Below are 17762 nucleotides of genomic sequence, written 5' to 3'. Positions count from 1 at the left end.
TGATGATGAGGAGGAGGAAAAATCTCAGCTTGTGATTGGAGTAGAGGTGGTGTTCTGGAAGTTCCTGCCCCTCTCCCTGTTGTCTATCAGTTTAGACCTTTTGTCCATTCTGCAGTATATAAGACAGGCAGAGCTCACCTGAGAGACAACCTGCATCCTCCCTACCGACGCTACATCATCCACCCATCCATTGATCCCACGCCGACAAAGAAGAGAGAGGAGAAACAGAGAGAAGAGATCAAAAACAGACAGACAGACAGACAGACAGACATGCTCTCCAAAGTACAGGTAAGACTCAGTCATGTGGTCAATATGGTCACCAGGCATAACCTACAGTATATGAGACTTATATTAAATTATTTAGTTTGAAATGTATAGGTCTCTTTCTCTTCAACTGCCTCATTGTGTTAGAGACCTAGAAACCTGTCTGTACATTAGTAGAGGTTAGAGGTTAGAGACCTAGAAACCTGTCTGTACATTAGTAGAGGTTAGAGGTTAGAGACCTAGAAACCTGTCAGTACATTAGTAGAGGTTAGAGGTTAGAGGTTAGAGACCTAGAAACCTGTCAGTACATTAGTAGAGGTTAGAGGTTAGAGACCTAGAAACCTGTCTGTACATTAGTAGAGGTTAGAGGTTAGAGACCTAGAAACCTGTCTGTACACTAGTAGAGGTTAGAGGTTAGAGACCTAGAAACCTGTCTGTACATTAGTAGAGGTTAGAGGTTAGAGGCCTAGAAACCTGTCAGTACATTAGTAGAGGTTAGAGGTTAGAGACCTAGAAACCTGCCAGTACATTAGTAGAGGTTAGAGACCTAGAAACCTGTCTGTACATTAGTAGAGGTTAGAGGTTAGAGACCTAGAAACCTGTCTGTACATTAGTAGAGGTTAGAGGTTAGAGACCTAGAAACCTGCCAGTACATTAGTAGAGGTTAGAGGTTAGAGACCTAGAAACCTGCCAGTACATTAGTAGAGGTTAGAGGTTAGAGACCTAGAAACCTGTCAGTACATTAGTAGAGGTTAGTGGTTAGAGACCTAGAAACCTGCCAGTACATTAGTAGAGGTTAGAGGTTAGAGACCTAGAAACCTGTCAGTACATTAGTAGAGGTTAGCGGTTAGAGACCTAGAAACCTGCCAGTACATTAGTAGAGGTTAGAGGTTAGAGACCTATAAACCTGTCAGTACATTAGTAGAGGTTAGAGGTTAGAGACCTATAAACCTGTCAGTACATTAGTAGAGGTTAGAGGTTAGAGACCTAGAAACCTGTCTGTACATTAGTAGAGGTTAGAGGTTAGAGACCTAGAAACCTGTCAGTACATTAGTAGAGGTTAGAGGTTAGAGACCTAGAAACCTGTCTGTACATTAGTAGAGGTTAGAGGTTAGAGACCTAGAAACCTGTCTGTACATTAGTAGAGGTTAGAGGTTAGAGACCTATAAACCTGTCAGTACATTAGTAGAGGTTAGAGGTTAGAGACCTAGAAACCTGTCAGTACATTAGTAGAGGTTAGAGGTTAGAGACCTAGAAACCTGTCTGTACATTAGTAGAGGTTAGAGGTTGGAGACCTAGAAACCTGTCTGTACATTAGTAGAGGTTAGAGGTTAGAGACCTAGAAACATGTCTGTACATTAGTAGAGGTTAGAGGTTAGAGACCTAGAAACCTGTCAGTACATTAGTAGAGGTTAGAGGTTAGAGACCTAGAAACCTGTCAATACATTAGTAGAGGATAGAGGTTAGAGGTTAGAGACCTAGAAACCTGTCTGTACATTAGTAGAGGTTAGAGGTTAGAGACCTAGAAACCTGTCAATACATTAGTAGAGGTTAGAGGTTAGAGGTTAGAGACCTAGAAACCTGTCAATACATTAGTAGAGGTTAGAGGTTAGAGGTTAGAGACCTAGAAACCTGTCAGTACATTAGCAGAGGTTAGAGGTTAGAGACCTAGAAACCTGTCAATACATTAGTAGAGGTTAGAGGTTAGAGGTTAGAGACCTAGAAACCTGTCAGTACATTAGTAGAGGTTAGAGGTTAGAGACCTAGAAACCTGTCAATACATTAGTAGAGGTTAGAGGTTAGAGGTTAGAGACCTAGAAACCTGTCAATACATTAGTAGAGGTTAGAGGTTAGAGGTTAGAGACCTAGAAACCTGTCAGTACATTAGTAGAGGTTAGAGGTTAGAGACCTAGAAACCTGTCAATACATTAGTAGAGGTTAGAGGTTAGAGGTTAGAGACCTAGAAACCTGTCAGTACATTAGCAGAGGTTAGAGGTTAGAGACCTAGAAACCTGTCAATACATTAGTAGAGGTTAGAGGTTAGAGGTTAGAGACCTAGAAACCTGTCAATACATTAGTAGAGGTTAGAGGTTAGAGGTTAGAGACCTAGAAACCTGTCAATACATTAGTAGAGGTTAGAGGTTAGAGGTTAGAGACCTAGAAACCTGTCAGTACATTAGCAGAGGTTAGAGGTTAGAGACCTAGAAACCTGTCAATACATTAGTAGAGGTTAGAGGTTAGAGACCTAGAAACCTGTCTGTACATTAGTAGAGGTTAGAGGTTAGAGACCTAGAAACCTGTCAGTACATTAGTAGAGGTTAGAGGTTAGAGGTTAGAGACCTAGAAACCTGTCAATACATTAGTAGAGGTTAGAGGTTAGAGACCTAGAAACCTGTCAGTACATTAGTAGAGGTTAGAGGTTAGTTAACTAGAAACCTGTCTGTGGCATGTTGAGCTTTAACCATGTTGAGCTTTAACCATGTTGAGCTTTAACCATTTTATGGTTGTGCTGCTACCATGTTGCTCTGCTACCATGTCTGGCTGTTGTGTTGTTACCATGTTGCTCTGCTACCATGTCTGGCTGTTGTGCTGCTACCATGTTGCTCTGCTACCATGTCTGGCTGTTGTGCTGCTACCATGTTGCTCTGCTACCATGTCTGGCTGTTGTGCTGCTACCATGTTGCTCTGCTACCATGTCTGGCTGTTGTGCTGCTACCATGTTGCTCTGCTACCATGTCTGGCTGTTGTGCTGCTACCATGTTGCTCTGCTACCATGTTGTGTTGCTTCCATGTTGTGCTGCTACCATGTTGTGTTGCTTCCAAGTTGTGCTGCTACCATGCGCCCTGCTACCATGTTGTGTTGCTTCCATGTTGTGCTGCTACCATGTTATGTTGTGTTGCATCCATGTTGTGCTGCTACCATGTTGTGCTGCTACCATGTTGTGCTGCTACCATGGTGCGCTGCTACCATGTTGTGTTGCTTCCATGTTGTGCTGCTACCATGTTGAGCTGTTGTTCTGCTACCATGTTGTGTTGCTTCCATGTTGTGCTGCTACCATGTTGTGCTGCTTCCATGTTGTGCTGCTTCCATGTTGTGCTGCTACCATGTTGTGCTGCTTCCATGTTGTGCTGCTACCATGGTGCGCTGCTACCATGTTATGTTGCTTCCATGTTGTGTTGCTTCCATGTTGTGTTGCTACCATGTTGTGCTGCTACCATGTTGTGCTGCTATCATGTTGCTCTGCTCTCATGTGCATCCATGTTGTGCTGCTACCATGTTGTGCTGCTACCATGCTGTGCTGCTACTCTGTTGTGCTGCTACTCTGTTGTGCTGCTACCATGTTGTTTTTCTTCCAAGGTGTGTTGCTTCCATGTTGTGATGCTACCGTGCTGTGTTGCTTCCATGTTGTGTTGCTTCCATGTTGTGATGCTACCATGTTGTGTTGCTTCCATGTTGTGTTGCTTCCATGTTGTGTTGCTTCCATGTTGTTGTGCTACCATGTTGTGTTGCTTCCATGTTGTGTTGCTACCATGTTGTGTTGCTTCCATGTTGTTGTGCTACCATGTTGTGTTTGCTACCATGTTGTGTTGCTTCCATGTTGTGTTGCTTCCATGTTGTTGTGCTACCATGTTGTGCTGCTACCATGTTGTGCTGCTACCATGTTGTTGTGCTACCATGTTGTGCTGTTGCCATGTTGTGCTGCTACCATGTTGTTTTGCTACCATGTTGTGTTGCTACCATGTTTCCTGCTGATATGTTGCTCTGCTGCCATGTTTCTGGCTCAGTATCTGGCAGAGTATTGTTACCCTCTGGCTCAGTATCTGGCATAGTATTGTAACCCTCTGGCTCAGTATCTGGCATAGTATTGTTACCCTCTGGCTCAGTATCTGGCATAGTATTGTTACCCTCTGGCTCAGTATCTGGTATAGTATTGTAACCCTCTGGCTCAGTATCTGGCAGAGTATTGTTACCCTCTGGCTCAGTATCTGGCAGAGTATTGTTAACCTCTGGCTCAGTATCTGGCAGAGTATTGTAACCCTCTGGCTCAGTATCTGGCAGAGTATTGTAACCCTCTGGCTCAGTATCTGGCAGAGTATTGTAACCCTCTGGCTCAGTATCTGGCAGAGTATTGTAACCCTCTGGCTCAGTATCTGGCATAGTATTGTAACCCTCTGGCTCAGTATCTGGCATAGTATTGTTACCCTCTGGCTCAGTATCTGGCATAGTATTGTAACCCTCTGGCTCAGTATCTGGCAGAGTATTGTTACCCTCTGGCTCAGTATCTGGTATAGTATTGTAACCCTCTGGCTCAGTATCTGGCAGAGTATTGTTACCCTCTGGCTCAGTATCTGGCAGAGTATTGTTAACCTCTGGCTCAGTATCTGGCAGAGTATTGTAACCCTCTGGCTCAGTATCTGGCAGAGTATTGTAACCCTCTGGCTCAGTATCTGGCAGAGTATTGTAACCCTCTGGCTCAGTATCTGGCAGAGTATTGTAACCCTCTGGCTCAGTATCTGGCATAGTATTGTTAACCTCTGGCTCAGTATCTGGCATAGTATTGTAACCCTCTGGCTCAGTATCTGGCAGAGTATTGTTACCCTCTGGCTCAGTATCTGGTATAGTATTGTAAACCTCTGGCTCAGTATCTGGCAGAGTATTGTTACCCTCTGGCTCAGTATCTGGCAGAGTATTGTTAACCTCTGGCTCAGTATCTGGCAGAGTATTGTAACCCTCTGGCTCAGTATCTGGCAGAGTATTGTAACCCTCTGGCTCAGTATCTGGCAGAGTATTGTAACCCTCTGGCTCAGTATCTGGCAGTGTATTGTAACCCTCTGGCTCAGTATCTGGCATAGTATTGTTACCCTCTGGCTCAGTATCTGGTATAGTATTGTAACCCTCTGGCTCAGTATCTGGCAGAGTATTGTTACCCTCTGGCTCAGTATCTGGTATAGTATTGTAACCCTCTGGCTCAGTATCTGGCAGAGTATTGTAACCCTCTGGCTCAGTATCTGGCAGAGTATTGTAACCCTCTGGCTCAGTATCTGGCAGAGTATTGTAACCCTCTGGCTCAGTATCTGGCATAGTATTGTAACCCTCTGGCTCAGTATCTGGCATAGTATTGTTACCCTCTGGCTCAGTATCTGGCATAGTATTGTAACCCTCTGGCTCAGTATCTGGCAGAGTATTGTAACCCTCTGGCTCAGTATCTGGCATAGTATTGTAACCCTCTGGCAGAGTATCTGGCAGAGTATTGTTACCCTCTGGCTCAGTATCTGGCAGAGTATTGTTACCCTCTGGCTCAGTATCTGGCAGAGTATTGTAACCCTCTGGCTCAGTATCTGGCAGAGTATTGTAACCATCTGGCTCAGTATCTGGCATAGTATTGTAACCCTCTGGCTCGGTATCTGGCAGAGTATTGTTACCCTCTGGCTCAGTATCTGGCATAGTATTGTAACCCTCTGGCTCAGTATCTGGCAGAGTATTGTTAACCTCTGGCTCAGTATCTGGTATAGTATTGTAACCCTCTGGCTCAGTATCTGGCATAGTATTGTAACCCTCTGGCTCAGTATCTGGCAGAGTATTGTTAACCTCTGGCTCAGTATCTGGTATAGTATTGTAACCCTCTGGCTCAGTATCTGGCAGAGTATTGTAACCCTCTGGCTCAGTATCTGGCAGAGTATTGTAACCCTCTGGCTCAGTATCTGGCAGAGTATTGTTACCATCTGGCTCAGTATCTGGCAGAGTATTGTAACCCTCTGGCTCAGTATCTGGCATAGTATTGTTAACCTCTGGCTCAGTATCTGGCATAGTATTGTAACCCTCTGGCTCAGAATCTGGCAGAGTATTGTTACCCTCTGGCTCAGAATCTGGCAGAGTATTGTAACCCTCTGGCTCAGTATCTGGCAGAGTATTGTTACCATCTGGCTCAGTATCTGGCAGAGTATTGTAACCCTCTGGCTCAGTATCTGGCAGAGTATTGTAACCCTCTGGCTCAGTATCTGGCAGAGTATTGTTACCATCTGGCTCAGTATCTGGCAGAGTATTGTTAACCTCTGGCTCAGTATCTGGCAGAGTATTGTAACCCTCTGGCTCAGTATCTGGCATAGTATTGTTACCCTCTGGCTCAGTATCTGGCATAGTATTGTTACCATCTGGCTCAGTATCTGGCAGAGTATTGTAACCCTCTGGCTCAGTATCTGGCAGAGTATTGTGCCTTAGTAACCAAGGAAGAGAGTCCACATCAATGTTTCATGTTTTGATTCACACGGTGAACCTGTCATTCAGTAACTCATATGCAACAGTAAGCTGTGGTTTGATATTATGCTGTTTTCTGTCTGTGTTTCTCAGAGATCCTTCAGACCTGCGTCTGTTACGCTGAGACGACTCCACCAGTCAGCCCTGGATGGTCAGTAACAGCTCAGCTCAGTATCTCAGATCTCGATCCCTCTCTCAGTATCTGGCTCTCTAACCTCTCTCTATCTCTCTATTCTCTCCTCTCTCTATCTGGCTCTCTCCTCTCTCTCTCCTCTCTCTCTCTCTCCTCTCTCTCTCTCTCTCTCCTCTCTCTCTCCTCTTTCTCTCTCCTCTCTCTCCTATTCCTCTCTCCTCTCTCAGTCTCTCATCTATCTCTCTCCTCTCTCCTATCTCATAGTATTCTCTCTCCTCTGGCTCTATCTCTCTCTCCTCTCTCCTCTGGCTCAGTCTCTCCTCTTCTAACCCTCTGGCTCAGTATCTCTCTCTCCTCTCCTCTGGCTCAGTCTCTCTCTTCTAACCCTCTGGCTCAGTATCTGGCTATTGTAACCCCTCTCTCTTTCTCTCTCTTTCTCTCTCTCTCCTCTCTCCTCTCTCTCTCTGTCTCTCTCCTCTCTCCTCTCTCCTCTCTCCTCTCTCTCTCTCTCTCAATTTAACACACATTAAGCTTCTTCTGTCCTCAGTGTTTTTTCTGACAGTATGTATAGTATATATATATATATATAGGCTGTTGGTCGGATCTATACTAACATAGAACTAGGCTATATAGACCTTCCTAGATACAGGCTGTGTTGGTTCTATACCAACCTCTCCTCTTGTCTCAGTTCAGACATCAGTAAACTGAGCTTGGAACAGGTTTAAAACATTCCTGACTTCTTTCCTCGTCTCTCTCCTTCTCCTCTCTCCTCTTCAACCCCACTCCTATCCTCTCCCCTCTCCTCTTCAACCCCTCTCCTATCCTCTCCTCTCCTCCTCCTCCTCTCGTCCTCCTCCTCCTCCTCCTCCTCCTCCTCCTCCTCCTCCTCCTCCTCCTCTCCTTCTCCTCCTCCATATCCTCCTCTCCTCCTCCTCCTCCTCCCTCCTCCTCCTCTCCTCCTCCTCTCCTCTCATCCTCTTCTCTCCTCCTCTCCTCCTCTCCTGCTCCTCCTCCTCCTCCCCCTGTCCTCCTCCACTCCTCCTCCTTTCCTCCTCCCCTCTCCTCCTCCTCTCCTCCTCCTCCTCCTCCTCCTCCTCCTCCCCTCTCCTGCTCCTCTCCTCTTCTCCTCCTCCCTCCTCCTCCCCTCTCCTGCATCTCTCCTCCTCCCCTCTCCTGCTCCTCTCCTCTCCTCCTCCTCCTCTCCTCCTCCTCTCCTCTCCTCCTCCTCCTCTCCTCCTCCTCCTCCATATCCTCCTCCCTCCTCCTCCTCCTCCTCCTCTCCTCCTCCTTTCCTCCTCCTCCTCTCCTCCTCCTTCTCCTCTCCTCCTCCTCCTCCCCTCTCCTCCTCCCCTCTCCTCTCCTCTCCTCCTCCTCCTCTCCTCTCCTCTCCTCCTCTCCTCCTCCTCCCCTCTCCTCCTCCTTCACCCCTCCAGTGGTAGATCATCCAGCCCCAGAGGACAGTGTGACAGACAGTTTTGGCAGGTTCATCCAGGGTGTCCAGCCCCACCAGCTGACCCCCACTGTGCTCCACCGCAGTAAGAGAATGGTCCTAGACTCCATCGGAGTGGGACTACTGGGCAGCACCACACATGTCTTCCAGCTGGCCCTGCAACACTGTCAGGTGAGAGAACAGAAGACAACTTTATTGTCCATTGGTTAGAATGTTTAATGTTACTGTCTATCCTCTGTCTGTCTGCCTGTCTGATTGTCTGTCTGTCTGCCTAACTCCCCCCGACTGTCTATCATCTGTCTGTCTGTCTGCCTGTCAGATTGTCTGTCTGTCTCTCTAACGACCCGCTAATGTCTATCCTCTGTCTGTCTGTCTGATTGTCTGTCTGTCTGCCTAACTCCCCCCTACTGTCTATCCTCTGTCTGTCTGCCTGTCTGATTGTCTGTCTGTCTGCCTAACTCCCCCCTACTGTCTATCCTCTGTCTGTCTGTCTGTCTGTCTGTCTATCCTCTGTCTGTCTGTCTGATTGTCTGTCTGTCTGTCTATCCTCTGTCTGTCTGTCTGTCTGTCTGTCTGTCTGTCTGTCTGTCTGTCTGTCTGTCTGTCTGTTTGTCTGTCTGTCTGTCTGTCTGTCTGTCTGTCTGTCTGTCTGTCTGTCTGTCTGTCTGATTGTCTGTCTGTCTGTCTGTCTGTCTGTCTGTCTGTCTGTCTGTCTGTCTGTCTGTCTGTCTGTCTGATTGTCTGTCTGTCTGTCTGTCTAACTCCCCCCTACTGTCTATCCTCTGTCTGTCTGTCTGTCTGTCTGATTGTCTGTCTGTCTAACTCCCCCCTACTGTCTATCCTCTGTCTGTCTGTCTGTCTGTCTGATTGTCTGTCTGTCTAACTCCCCCCTACTGTCTATCCTCTGTCTGTCTGTCTGATTGTCTGTCTGTCTAACTCCCCCCTACTGTCTATCCTCTGTCTGTCTGTCTGTCTGTCTGTCTGTCTGTCTGTCTGTCTGTCTAACTCCCCCCTACTGTCTATCCTCTGTCTGTCTGTCTGATTGTCTGTCTGTCTGTCTAACTCCCCCCTACTGTCTATCCTCTGTCTGTCTGTCTGATTGTCTGTCTGTCTGTCTAACGACCCCCTACTGTCTATCCTCTGTCTGCCTGTCTGATTGTCTGTCTGTCTAACTCCCCCCTACTGTCTATCCTCTGTCTGTCTGTCTGTCTGATTGTCTGTCTGTCTGTCTAACTCCCCCCTACTGTCTCTGCAGCACATGTATGGTCCTGATGACATCAGCAGTGTGTACGGACGCAGAGGAACCAGACTCTCCCCAACCCTGGCTGCCTTCGTCAACGGAGTGGCTGTGAGTAGATATATTTACACTAGATCTGAACAGACACATGTTGAGTAGATATATTTACACTAGATCTGAACAGACACATGTTGAGTAGATATATTTACACTAGATCTGAACAGACACATGTTGAGTAGATATATTTACACTAGATCTGTACAGACACACAGTGAGTAGATATATTTACACTAGATCTGAACAGACATAAAGTGAGTAGATATATTTACACTAGATCTGAACAGACACACTGTGAGTAGATATATTTACACTAGATCTGAACAGACACACATTGAGTAGATATACTAGCATGCCCCGCCCACCGGAGGATCTGTCATTTTCAGCCATCTATTTCCTGTGTTTGAGGGGTGCAAAATCCACTTGTCACTTAAAACCTCTTAAATGTGAAGTCCCCAAATTTGTGGACTGTATTTGAATGTTGTTATTAAATTCAATCTGGTATGAGAACGGCAGCTCCTCTCTGCAGAAGCAGGGTGTCTGCGGAAAGCTGAGTATCTTGGCTATTGATCAATGCCGTCAAATATCTGGTATGACTTACTACCATATATGGGCATACAAATGTATAAGAACAGAATGAGCCGATGACCCTATTTCAAGATGGCTGCTACCTACATTCCGGTTAGCGTTGTGAAGCGTAAAGGAAATAAACACATAAGACGTAATACACCGAAAGCCGGGACTCCACAGATCATGAGGATGTCGCTCTAGGGTAGGGTGGGGGTAGGGGGGTGCTCTAGGGTAGGGTGGGGGGCTCTAGGGTAGAGTGGGGGGCTCTAGGGTAGGGTGGGGGGCTCTAGGGTAGGGTGGGACTCCACAGATCATGAGGATGTCGCTCTAGGGGGGGTGGGGCTCTAGGGTAGGGTGGGGGGCTCTAGGGTAGGGTGGGACTCCACAGATCATGAGGATGTCTTATTTGTCTGCAAGTGACCTTCCGTTATTGATCACCAGCCCAGAGATTCAAAATGTTTTCACCAAACAGCAAACATCTTCCAAGGTAAGATTCCATTTGTTCTGTGTTTGAGCTCCAGCTACATGGGGGGAACACATCTAGCCTATTGCCATCCGGTGATGTATGACTTAATGGGAACATCGAATGTCCACCGAGTGACTATCTGTGCACATCAAAAATATGTTGCCTGCTTACCAAGATTGAACGCTTTGGCCTGAATGTCACGTCTGGAGGAAACCTGGCACCATCTTTACGGTGAAGCATGGTGGTGGCACCATCTTTATGGTGAAGCATGGTGGTGGCACCATCACTATGGTGAAGCATGGTGGTGGCAGCATCACTATGGTGAAGCATGGTGGTGGCAGCATCACTATGGTGAAGCATGGTGGTGGCATCATCTTTACGGTGAAGCATGGTGGTGGCACCATCTTTACGGTGAAGCATGGTGGTGGCACCATCTTTACGGTGAAGCATGGTGGTGGCACCGTCTTTACGGTGAAGCATGGTGGTGGCACCATCTTTACGGTGAAGCATGGTGGTGGCACCATCTTTACGGTGAAGCATGGTGGTGGTGGCAGCATCATGCTGTGGGGATGTTTTTCATCGGCAGAGACTGGGAGACTAGTCAGGATCGAGGCAAAGATAAAGGGAGCCAAGTACAGAGATCCGTGATGAAAACCTGCTCCAGAGTGCTCAAGACCTCAGACTGGGGCAATGGTTCATCTTCCAACAGGACAATGACCATTTACGCTTTTATCACTTACAGTCATGTGTGCATACATTCTAACGCAGGAATTGAACCCACTACCCTGGCGTTACAAGCACCATGCTTTGAAGGACCACAAAGACAACGCAGGAGTGGCTTTGGGACAAATCCTTGAGTGGACCAGCAAAAGCACGGACTTGAACCCAATCAAACATCTCTGGAGAAACCTGAAAATAGATGTGCAGCGATGCTCCCCATCCAACCTGACAGAGCTTGAGAGAATATGCAGAGAGGAATGGGAGAAACTCCCCAAATACAGGTGTAGCGTCATACCCAAGAAGACTCAAGGCTGTAATCGCTTCCAGAGGTTCTTCAACAAAGTACTAAGTAAAAGGTCTGAATACTTATGTAAATGTGATATTTCAGGATTTTTAAAATAAACTCTGTCTCACGCCTGTTTTTGCTTTGTCATTATGGGGTATTGGGATGTCATTATGGGGTATTGTGATGTCATTATGGGGTATTGTGATGTCATTATGGGGTATTGTGATGTCATTATGGGGTATTGGGATGTCATTATGGGGTATTGTGATGTCATTATGGGGTATTGGGATGTAATTATGGGGTATTGTGATGTCATTATGGGGTATTGGGATGTCATTATGGGGTATTGTGTGTAGATTGATGAGAGTGAAAAAACAATTTAATCCATTAGAATAAGGCTGTAACATAACAAAATGTTGAAAAAGATCAAGGGGCCTGAATACTTTCTGAATGCACTTACGCAAATCTAATTTTCTTCATTTTAACACAAAATATAAATGATCATATCTGAAACAATGAGGATATAGGTCAGGTTGAACATGAACCATAAGGGTACAGTGCTCTAATGCCATGGCAGTACTTCAGCCAGACGGTGAGGATGGTGATAATGCACCCAGCAGCCAGCCATGAAAACCCTGGCCTCACCTCTCCAGGGTTTCTCTGTCTGAGCGTTAGAGACAGACAGACACAGACGGCAGAGGGGTAAAAATATCAGAGAGCTGACAGGCAGATCGTCATCTTAATATAATAATAATAACATCATCTTGTCATGCTAAGATCATTTAGCTCCACCCTTGGCAGAGCTCAGAACTAGAACAGAGATTAGAGTCCTGATGTCCAAAACAAGCTGGATATGTCAATAGGGTGGAGTCCAGCAGAGTGGACTGGCTGAAGTACATGCTGAGGGGTAGTCCTTGTTGTTAAAACAATCTGCCCTCTGTGCCCAATAACATGCTTAACTTAGAGCCTCTCTCTGTGGGATACATAAAGAGATATTCATGAGTCTACAGTCACTACACAGTCACTCTGACAGACCTGCTACTGTTATTATATTCCTGGGTCTCTACAGTCACTACACAGTCACTCTGACAGACCTGCTACTGTTATTATATTCCTGGGTCTCTACAGTCACTACACAGTCACTCTGACAGACCTGCTACTGTTATTATATTCCTGGGTCTCTACAGTCACTACACAGTCACTCTGACAGACCTGCTACTGTTATTATATTCCTGGGTCTCTACAGTCACTACACAGTCACTCTGACAGACCTGCTACTGTTATTATATTCCTGGGTCTCTACAGTCACTACACAGTCACTCTGACAGACCTGCTACTGTTATTATATTCCTGGGTCTCTACAGTCACTACCCAGTCACTCTGACAGACCTGCTACTGTTATTATATTCCTGGGTCTCTACAGTCACTACACAGTCACTCTGACAGACCTGCTACTGTTATTATATTCATGAGTCTACAGTCACTACACAGTCACTCTGACAGACCTGCTACTGTTATTATATTCCTGGGTCTCTACAGTCACTACACAGTCACTCTGACAGACCTGCTACTGTTATTATATTCCTGGGTCTCTACAGTCACTACACAGTCACTCTGACAGACCTGCTACTGTTATTATATTCCTGGGCCTCTACAGTCACTACACAGTCACTCTGACAGACCTGCTACTGTTATTATATTCATGAGTCTACAGTCACTAAGTCACTCTGACAGACCTGCTACTGTTATTATATTCATGAGTCTACAGTCACTACACAGTCACTCTGACAGACCTGCTACTGTTATTATATTCCTGGGCCTCTACAGTCACTACACAGTCACTCTGACAGACCTGCTACTGTTATTATATTCATGAGTCTACAGTCACTACACAGTCACTCTGACAGACCTGCTACTGTTATTAAATCAAATCAAATCAAATTTTATTTGTCACATACACATGGTTAGCAGATGTTAATGCGAGTGTAGCGAAATGCTTGTGCTTCTAGTTCCGACAATGCAGTGATAATCAACAAGTAATCTAACTAACAATTCCAAAACTACTGTCTTATACACAGTGTAAGGGGATAAGGAACATGTACATAAGGATATATGAATGAGTGATGGTACAGAGCGGCATACAGTAGATAGTATCGAGTACAGTATATACATATGAGATGAGTATGTAGACAAAGTAAACAAAGTGGCATAGTTAAAGTGGCTAGTGATACATGTATTACATAAGGATGCAGTCGATGATATAGAGTACAGTATATACATATGAGATGAGTATGTAGACAAAGTAAACAAAGTGGCATAGTTAAAGTGGCTAGTGATACATGTATTACATAAGGATGCAGTCGATGATGTAGTATATACGTATGCATATGAGATGAATAATGTAGGGTAAGTAACATTATATAAGGTAGCATTGTTTAAAGTGGCTAGTGATATATTTACATCATTTCCCATCAATTCCCATTATTAAAGTGGCTGGAGTTGGGTCAGTGTCAATGACAGTGTGTTGGCAGCAGCCACTCAATGTTAGTGGTGGCTGTTTAACAGTCTGATGGCCTTGAGATAGAAGCTGTTTTTCAGTCTCTCGGTCCCAGCTTTGATGCACCTGTACTGACAGCGCCTTCTGGATGATAGCGGGGTGAACAGGCAGTGGTTCGGGTGGTTGATGTCCTTGATGATCTTTATGGCCTTCCCTGTAACATCGGGTGGTGTAGGTGTCCTGGAGGGCAGGTAGTTTGCCCCCGGTGATGTCGTTGTGCAGACCTCACTACCCTCTGGAGAGCCTTACGGTTGAGGGCGGAGCAGTTGCCGTACCAGGCGGTGATGCAGCCCGCCAGGATGCTCTCGATTGTGCATCTGTAGAAGTTTGTGAGTGCTTTTGGTGACAATAATTTCTTCAGCCTCCTGAGGTTGAAGAGGCGCTGCTGCGCCTTCTTCACGAGCTGTCAGTGTGAGTGGACCAATTCAGTTTGTCTGTGATGTGTATGCCGAGGAACTTAAACTTGCTACCCTCTCCACTACTGTTCCATCGATGTGGATAGGGGGGTGTTCCCTCTGCTGTTTCCTGAAGTCCACAATCATCTCCTTAGTTTTGTTGACGTTGAGTGTGAGGTTGTTTTCCTGACACCACACTCAGGGTCCTCACCTCCTCCCTGTAGGCCGTCCGTCGTTGTTGGTAATCAAGCCTACCACTGTTGTGTCGTCCGCAAACTTGATGATTGAGTTACTGCGTCACGCAGTGTGGTGAACAGGGAGTACAGGAGAGGGCTGTCTTCCTGTGGGGCCCCCGTGTTGAGGATGCGGGGAGGAGATTTACCACCTCACCACCCGGCCCGTCAGGAAGTCCAGTACCCAGTTAACAGGGGGGTCTTTTTTCAGGGTCTCGAGCTTGATGACGAGCTTGGAGGGTACTATGGTGTTGAATGCCGAGCTGTAGTGAAAGAACAGCATTCTCACATGTATTCCTCTTGTCCAGGTGGGTTAGGGCAGTGTGCAGTGTGGTTGATTGCATCGTCTGTGGACCATTTGGGCTAAGCTGAGTCTGTTGTGTGTCAGGTCAGGTCTAACTGTGTCTGTCTAGGTAGGGTGGAGGTGGGTCTGTTGGTCCTTGACTAGTCTCTCAAAGCACTTCATGATGACGGAAGTGAGTGCTACGGGTCGGTAGTCCAGGCTAACTGTGTACCTTGTGCTTTCTTGGGAACAGGAACAATGGTGGCCCTCTTGAAGCATGTGGGAACAGCAGACTGGTATAGGGATTGATTGAATATGTCCGTAAACACAGGCCAGCTGGTCTGCGCATGCTCTGAGGGGTGCGTCTGGGGATGCCGTCTGGGCCTGCAGCCTTGCGAGGGTTAACATGTTTAAATGTCTTACACACCTCGGCTGCAGTGAAGGAGGGACTGTTTTGTGCAGGCCTGTCAGTGGCACTGTATTGTCCTCAAAGCAGGCTAACTGTTCTTTAGTCTGCCTGCAAGACATCCAGGTCCGTGACTGGGCTGGGTTTCTTCTTTAGTCCGTGATTGTCTGTAGACCCTGCCACATGCCTCTTGTGTCTGAGCCATTGAATTGAGATTCCACTTTGTCTCTGTACTGACGCAGCTTGTTTAATAGCCTGCGGAGGGAATAGCTGCACTGTTTGTGTGTCTGTTCTCCAGACACCTTGCCCTGATTAAAAGCAGTGGTTCTGTGTCTGTTTCACGTGAATGCTGTTCTCCAGGTTTCTGGTTAGGGAATGTTTTTACTTTGCTATGACATCTTGGCATCCTGAACTCACCCGAATCAGGGCCAGTCCTTCCTTCCCTCTGACGCAAACGACATGTCCCAGTCCACGTGATGGAAGCAGTCTTGAGTGTGGAGTCAGCTTGGTCTGACCTGTTGGACAGACCTCAGCGTGGGAGCCTCTTGTTTTAGCTTCTGCCTGTAGGCAGGGATCAGCAAAATGGAGTCATCAGCCCAAGGGGGGCGGGGCAGGGCCTGCCCTGTCCCCTAAGTTAGAGTAACAATGACAAGGTTTTACCACCCACAACATCCCGATATGCTGATAACATTTGAGTCTTGTTTTCAGATTAGCTTTGTTAAAATCCCCAGCTACAATGAATGCAGCCTCCGGATAAATGGTTTCCCAAAGAGTTAAATAAAGTTCGTTCAGAGCCATCGATGTGACGGCTGTGATTATAATCTAGGAATATGACATTAATTCCCCACACTACCCATCCCCACAGACCTGCTACTGGACTATATTCTGTCCCTAAGTCCTACACAGTCACCCTGACAGACCCACTGTTATTACATCCCTGGGTCTCTACAGGACTCTGAGTCCCCTGACCCCTAACCTAAATTAACCCTGTCTCTACAGTCACCACAGTCCCCAGAGACTGTTATTATATGGGTCTCTACAGTCACTACAGTCACTCTGACCAGTTATAAGGACTCTGACCCCTGACCCTAACCTAAACCTAACCCTGACAGTTAACCCACCACATCCCTGTCAGTGGTTAACCAGCTGTCTCCTTGATTAGTGATGCCCATTTACCATCAACCACCGGGTCTGACATAACCCAGTCTTTTTTCATCCCCAACTGTGTTTGTTGTGTGTTTGACCCCTGGCTAACTGTGTCTGTTGTGTGTCTGTTCCCACTAACATCAGAGCCTTCCAGGCTAACTGTGTTTGTTTGTGTCTGTTCTCCAGGCTAACTGTGTCCTCCAGGTTCCAGGCTAACTGTGTCTACTGTGTGTTTGTTTCCTAACTGTGTCCTGTGTGTCCCTTGTCCCTAACTGTCCCTCCAGGTTCCAACCCCCTAACTGTTGTTCTTTCTTAACATCTGTTGTGTGTCTCTCTCCAGGCTAACTCTCCTGTTGGTTCCCCTAACTGTGTTTGTTGTGTGTCTGTTCTCCCTAACTGTGTTTGTTGTGTGTCTGTTCTCCAGGCCCACCAATGGACTTTGATGACACCTGGCATCCTGCCACCCCCTACTGTTGTTCTTCCTGCTAACATCTGACCTCTCTGGGTTTGACTGTCCTGCTAACTGCTTCTGATGAGTCCTCCACCCCCTCTCCCTCCAGGTTCCACCCCCTACTGTTGTTCTTCCTTAACATCTGACCCTCTCTCCCTCCACCCCCTCTCCCCCAGGTTCCAACCCCTACTGTTGTTCTTACCCTTAACATCTGAGTGTTGTTCCTCTAACTCTCCCTCCACCCCCCTCTCCCTCCAGGTTCCACCCCCTACTGTTGTTCTTCCTTAACATCTGACCTCTCTCTCCCTCCACCCCCCTCTCCCTCCAGGTTCCAACCCCCTACTGTTGTTCTTCCTTAACATCTGACCTCTCTCTCCCTCCTCCCCCCTCTCCCTCCAGGTTCCACCCCCTACTGTTGTTCTTCCTTAACATCTGACCTCTCTCTCCCTCCTCCCCCCTCTCCCTCCAGGTTCCAACCCCCTACTGTTGTTCTTTCTTAACATCTGACCTCTCTCTCCCTCCACCCCCCTCTCCCTCCAGGTTCCAACCCCCTACTGTTGTTCTTCCTTAACATCTGACCTCTCTCTCCCTCCACCCCCTCTCCCTCCAGGTTCCACCCCCTACTGTTGTTCTTCCTTAACATCTGACCTCTCTCTCCCTCCTCCCCCCTCTCCCTCCAGGTTCCACCCCCTACTGTTGTTCTTCCTTAACATCTGACCTCTCTCTCCCTCCTCCCCCTCTCCCTCCAGGTTCCACCCCCCTACTGTTGTTCTTCCTTAACATCTGACCTCTCTCTCCCTCCTCCCCCTCTCCCTCCAGGTTCCACCCCCTACTGTTGTTCTTCCTTAACAT

The 17762-nt window shown here is 46.9% G+C and overlaps 1 long non-coding RNA gene and 1 pseudogene across 2 annotated transcripts; one reads left to right on the top strand and one right to left on the bottom strand.

Moving 5' to 3' along the window:
- Positions 1 to 99: 99 nt before the first annotated feature.
- The window catches only part of LOC127913706 (cis-aconitate decarboxylase-like), a 20199-nt pseudogene continuing 2536 nt past the window's right edge, over positions 100 to 17762 (top strand).
- LOC127913799 (uncharacterized) lies at positions 1376 to 2764 on the bottom strand. Of its 2 annotated transcripts, none has more exons than XR_008086738.1 (3): positions 2701 to 2764; positions 1648 to 1699; positions 1376 to 1427 (listed from the first exon to the last, which is right to left on the bottom strand). It is a non-coding gene; the product is annotated as an uncharacterized LOC127913799 (long non-coding RNA). The 2 variants fall into 2 exon arrangements; XR_008086739.1 differs by lacking the exon at positions 1648 to 1699 and adding an exon at positions 1472 to 1523.

Source organism: Oncorhynchus keta, chromosome 30 (assembly GCF_023373465.1).
Source record: "Oncorhynchus keta strain PuntledgeMale-10-30-2019 chromosome 30, Oket_V2, whole genome shotgun sequence".
Classification (NCBI taxonomy): Eukaryota; Metazoa; Chordata; class Actinopteri; order Salmoniformes; family Salmonidae; genus Oncorhynchus; species Oncorhynchus keta.
Note: the sequence above shows the minus strand (reverse complement) of the source record. Positions and strands in the feature narration are given on the sequence as shown.